Source organism: Heterocephalus glaber, unplaced genomic scaffold (genome assembly GCF_053883595.1).
Source record: "Heterocephalus glaber isolate CG9 unplaced genomic scaffold, H.glaber_assembly_v1.0 deba00001465, whole genome shotgun sequence".
Lineage (NCBI taxonomy): Eukaryota > Metazoa > Chordata > Mammalia > Rodentia > Bathyergidae > Heterocephalus > Heterocephalus glaber.
Window position 1 is genome coordinate 17,803,058 of NW_028258312.1, and position 6,067 is coordinate 17,809,124.

General features: G+C 42.3%; 1 pseudogene; it reads left to right on the forward strand.

The window, feature by feature from the left end:
• Positions 1 to 1,057: 1,057 nt before the first annotated feature.
• LOC101701684 (nuclear mitotic apparatus protein 1 pseudogene) lies at positions 1,058 to 4,304 on the forward strand (annotated as a pseudogene).
• Positions 4,305 to 6,067: the final 1,763 nt, after the last annotated feature.

The following is a 6,067-nucleotide window of genomic DNA, read 5'->3' on the forward strand; positions in this document are numbered from 1 at the left end:
AACCAACACAATTTCAAGTTATGTTACAAGCCACAGAGAAAAAGAATACATGCCAAGAGAAACTAATATGCAGGGAAAGTGTAATTCAAATAATTTCTTCAAAGGTGGTTTCTGTGAGTAGGTGATAGTTGAGTTGTGTGAGAAGCCAGTAAGGAGAGGGCTGTGGCTGAAAGATGAGTGGACAGAGGTCATGAGCAGACAGAGGCTTGGCATTGTTGAGGCAGTAAGGAAAGGAGTCCGATCTGCCTGGAATATCTGAGCCAGGAGAGAGCATGAGATAAGACATAAGGGATCTGGGCAAGGGCCAACCCTGTAGGACATGGCAGCTATGGGAAGAGTTTGTATAACACCCAGCTGACATGCAACAGGTCCCCAGTAATCATCAAAATGTACCATTGAGAAGGGATTGGAATTGCTATCACACTGACATGCCATAGGTCCCTGATAGTCATCAAAACCTAACCATTGAGAAGGGGTTGGAATTGCTATCACTTTAAAGTCACTGGTGAGAGTTAAGATGTTACTTTTCTTCATGAAAGTGCATTTTTTCTCTTTTGCGATACCGGGGATTGAATTCAGGACCTTGTACTTGTGAGGCAGGCGGTAGAACCACTGTGCTAAATCCCTGGCCCGGATTTTTATTTTAATAGGCATCAAAACTTTAAAAGAATAAACTTCCTATGCCAAAATTAAATGTGTCATGAGAAAACATGGAGATGGGAACATGAAAACTCTCCTCATCTTTGAAGGAAGTATTTGGGCAAAACAGATTCAACCTTGGAAAATAATCTAGTACAGAACAGATTTCAACTGAAAAATGACTGAGCTTCAAAATAGAAAGAATTAGCCTGTGTATATCATGTACACCAGCATCTCACTTTTTCAGAGGTCACTTATCTAGAAACCTCTAGTACATGAGTTACAACTGGGAATGAAGTAAAGAAAATGGTTCTCAGTAGCTGAAGCAGATATCCCAGAGATATTAAGCTTATGCTATATAATCTTGATTCTCTGTCAATTTTAAAGGAAGTTGAAAATAGCTATTGCAATGACAATAATGACAACTGACAATCTTGCAGTAAGGGTAGAGAAAGGGAAATATAAAAAGTAATGGCAAGAACTTGGACGCTTTCTCATCCTGAGTCCATTTGGTCTGGGGAAACAGCTTCCTGAGGCTCCCTAGCAGCTGCAGCTGCCAGATGCCCTGCAACTGTGCTTATTTGCTCATTCTGACAGTGAGGACGTAGTGTTGAGTTATGCTGTAGAATCTGTTTTGGAAATTGGGAAACGATGAGAAAATTTATGGAAGGGTTTCTTTCTGGAATGATAAATAAAATTAATTTCAGGAGCTTAAGTGACAGGCTTCACTAATTCAGTTAGCAGGACTGCTTACCCATGTCCTAGCAGCAGAAAGGCAACATTCTACCCTCTAGGAACTGACAGCATGTATGAGTGTGTAAAGCTAGACAATGGGACAAAATCACCAGGATACAGACTTAGGGTTTTTACTTTATGTGGAATGTACCTTCTCACCCAGTGCTGGATAAGAGGATGCCTTTCTGTGTTTTGTATTCTAAGAAGGAAGGCTGTACCCGAGGCATGACTGTCCCTAGATTTTGCAACTGAGTAGCAGATGTATTACCTGCTCACTCTGGTTTAATCTGCTCAAATGAAACTCAATTATTGGAACCATGATGCCAAGGTTTATTATCTGTATCTTGTTAGAAACAACTTGGTCTTATTTCAAGAGGTTATTTATAGTTTGCCTAGAATAAAAATCACTTATTGGCCACTGTTTATTTTTGATAACATCTAATTACTGAGAGCGAGGCTTACATGAGTAATTTTTAGTTAATCCCCAATTTCTTTTCTATAGAAATGGATTTTTCACTTCTGATCATTCTTCACACAAGAAGTCAGGGACAATTTTTCCCTGCCGTGAAGTAAGGGCTGAGCCTAAACCAGGAGAGCCACAAATAGGGTGCCTAGACCTTACCTGGTCCTTTTTGCTAATATTTCAAGTATTCATCTTCCAGTGTTCACTTTCTTGCCATATCCTTGCATTTTTATTCAATATATGTTATTCTTCAATTATTACTTTTTATTCTTATTTTTAATTGACTTGATTTTTACCCTAAATTCATTTACAAAGGAAGATTTCTATCACTAATACAAATGAAAAGTTAACATCATTTTGTGGAAATAGAGGATACCAATAAAATAAATGCTCTGTTGCTTGCTAAAGCATCGGAACAAAATGCCTGCTTTTGTTTTATTGGTTAAAGGGATGAGCATTATGAGCAGCAGTTTTAAAAGCATACCAGCACCCACCTGAGCTGTTCCTCTTGATGGTTATGGAAAGGATGGAAAGTCCACTGCATTTCCATTTGGGACCTTGTATTACTTAATTCAGGATCAATGGCCCACCTAAAGTCATCTCACTTGCCACTGGTGAAACACTTGGGAAACACAGTAATTTTAAAAACCAAAAATCTCTACTTGATCTAACTTATCAGAGAAGGGGATTGGATCTTCCAGCGCTTTGTGGGTCCCATTAGGCTACACACAGGTTTGGGTACAGAATAGACACTCAGCAATTGCCATGTGGGTGTGTGTGGCCATGACTGCACCCTGCCTCTCGCAGACATCCACAATATTGCTTCTTTTGGTTATAAACAAGGATTAGGGTACAGTGAGGTGACTGGACTCCTAAAAAATAAAATTATACTGCTGGAATTATTGGCAGTCAATACCAACAGCTCTTTTGTGTTATAATAACATAAAAGGAACAATGTGTAATTTTAAAAGGGGAATTATCTTTGGCTTATAAATTCAAATCCAGGCTAAGGAAGTCACTAACTTCAGAAGTTGGACAAGGTACAGCCTGCCCGGCTATCGGCCCACCACTCGAAGGTCTACTTGCCGCTCCCAGGCAGGGGTGTCCAGGGGAGCCCCACCAGGAAGGAACAGCTTCTACATGGGCACTTGCCAGGATGAGCCTGAGCAGCTGGACGACTGGAACCAGATTGCAGAGCTGCAGCAGCGCAACCGAGTATGCCCCCCACACTTGAAGACCTGCTATCCCCTGGAGTCCAGCCCCTCCCTTGGCCTGGCCACCATCACAGACGAGGAGATGAAAACCGGAGAGCCTCAGGAGACCCTGCGCCGAGCCAGCATGCAGCCAGCCCAGATCGCTGAGGGTGCTGGTTTCACCACCCGGCAGCAGCGTAAACGGGTGTCCTTGGAGACCCACCAGGGTCCTGGCACCCCCGAGTCTAAGAAGGCCACCAGCTGTTTCCCACGCCCTATAATTCCCCGGGACGGACATGAAGGGCACAAACAGAGCACTACTGTGACCCAGAAGAAAGCAGTTTCATCCTTTAAGCAGGCTGATCGGCGCCAGTCAATGGCTTTCAGCATCCTCAACACACCTGAGAAGCTGGGGAGTAGTCTTCTTTGGTGAGCGATCTCAAGAAGGCCCCAGCCAAGGCCTCCCTCAACACCCGAAGTGGAACTCGCCGCTCTCCACGCATTGCCACCTCCACAGCCAGTGCCGCCACCGCCACTCCTCGGGCCAGGGGCAAGGCAAAGCACTAAGGGCCAGTAGCAGTGAGAGGCTCCACCTGTGTTCCCAATGCTGACCTCGCCTGGTCCCTTTCCTTCTGTCCCTCTCAGTGCCTTCTCTCAGCTCCCAGGCCAATGGTGGCCAAACCCCCAGAGAGGTGATGCCTACCCACAGCCTGGCCTGGTACCTGGACCTTCACTGGCGCCTTCTCTGGCACATTCCAGAGCTGGCCCAAGAGGCTTGGAACTTGGACAGCATGGGACCCTCTCCCTCCCTTGTCTCCTGATCTTACCTTGGAGCTAGGTCACTTCTCCATCATAACCAGATTTGAGGCTGGCTATGAGTGGCTGGATCCTTGGGCCCAGCCAGTCTTCCTCTCAGCCTCTGGATCCAGAAGGGACCACTGGAGGAGCAGGCTCCAGTTCCTGCAGCTGGTGGCTCGGCCTAGCAGAGGCCCTTGCTCTTGCAGCCCAGGACTGGGCACAACCTGATGTGAGCCCCTGTCCCATCTGCTCCCCTCCACCCAAGGATACAGCTGCCCAGAAGATGGCAGGACAGACGGGTCCTGGATCTCTGGGGCAGGAGGGGCAGCCTTCAATAGCAGCTCATACCCCACCTTCCCCAGAACTGCACTGGGGTGGGATTTGGAGTAATGGGAAGGTTTTTAAGGGCTGGGGATGGATCTTTTCTAAAATGCTATTACTTGTAAATAAAGTCTATTTTTCTCTCTGAAAAAAGAAAAAAAGAAGTTGGACAAGTTATTTAATCTCTCCGGCTTTGGTTTCCTTGTTTGTAATAAAGGTCTAATAATTCATAGGAGCATGATCAGAATAATGAATTAACATAAATGATATAGCTGCCATATAGCAGAGTCTCAATAAGTTGGAGATTTTTTGAGGACAATACACAGATAAGCTACATTAGCCCTAAAGCCCCACATTACAACTGAAAAAGAAAAAATATATTTGGAGAATTAGGCAAGCCAAAAAACATTTTTTTTATGTCAGAGAAAAATCTTGATATTATTCAGACATTTCAGATCAAAGTCCTACTCATTAGGACAAACCAAGACCAATTTGGCCTTTGTTTTGTTTTATTTCTTTGTTTTAGTCTTGAGTCGCCTAGGAGATTTCCTAAATTCTCTTTTTGAAAGGTAGCCATACTTGGCTGTAGTATGAAATAGATACAGTACTCTGTCATCTTCATCTCAAGGATTTTCAGCACATTGAGAGTTGTTTTTAGATTCATGGTTTTTACTCAATGTCAAAGCATCTCTGCTGATTAGATCAATATGCTGGAAACGTTGATTGAGTCGAGTTACCTGAGAAAGCCAATTTATCACATTCCATGAACACTTTGGCAACAATTACCACAGGCAGATTCAATGAGACCTAGCCTGCTGGAGGAGTTCAATCTGTCATCTACAGGAAAACCACACTGCATCTCCTCTAACAGGGCTTTATGGAGGTGCCCAGTGTACTTCCTGTGGCTATATCAACACAGTATTGTGATAAACCAAGGATTGCCATTTTCCTTTTCTCAGTGTTTCCACTTGACTTCATAAAAAATTTTATTCCCTTGAAAGGCACAATTTCCTTTACTTGCATTCTTCTCTAGAAACATTATATTAAATGTTGCTTCACATAAGACAATCATAGGCAAAATAAAGTTAATCTGGAAAATAATTTTCTAGACTAATTATAAATCCTACTGCTTAATACTTCCTTAAATAAAATGAATAACTGCCTAATTCAATACCAGTAACATTCAAAACTGGATTCATACACATAAATAATGATGAAAATGAACAGAAAAACAAGTATTCAATTGGATTTTTTTTTTATGCTGGGAATTAAACCCAGGCCATCAAGAATACTAACAAGGGCTGGAGATTTAGCTCAGTGGTTCTGCCACCTGCCTTACAAGCACAAGGTCCCAAGTTCAATTCCTGGTACCAAAAAAGAAAAAAAAGAATACTAACAAAATGCTCTCCCTCTGAGCTACACCCCCAGCTCTCAACTAACATTTTTGAATAGCTGCTTATGCTGTGTTTTGAGACTCAGAAATGTAACTTTGAGGACTTACTCTGTTCATCATACCTCACAGGCCAATTTTTCCATATGGACTCTTCTTTAATTGAAATAAACATATTTTCCTTATAAAAGGGAGTTATGTTTGTTCATTAAATGAAATCATTCCTTATGTTCTTGAAATTTCTATGATAGGACTTTCTTTTTAATAGGCATCAGTTTTTTTCACATCACATTCACTCATTCATTCCAGAGACATTTATTAAGAACTGGATTACGATAAGCTTCCTAAAACGGAAGCCTTTGCCAAGATGGCCTTGCTCATGAATTCTATCAAATACTGGCAGAAAGAAAAAATACCAGTGACTCCATGTACTTTTGTAAAATTGAGGAGGAAAGAAAATTTCCAACTTGTTTTGAAACCAATAATACTTTAAAGCCAAATCTGACAATGACAATGCAGGAAGAAGAC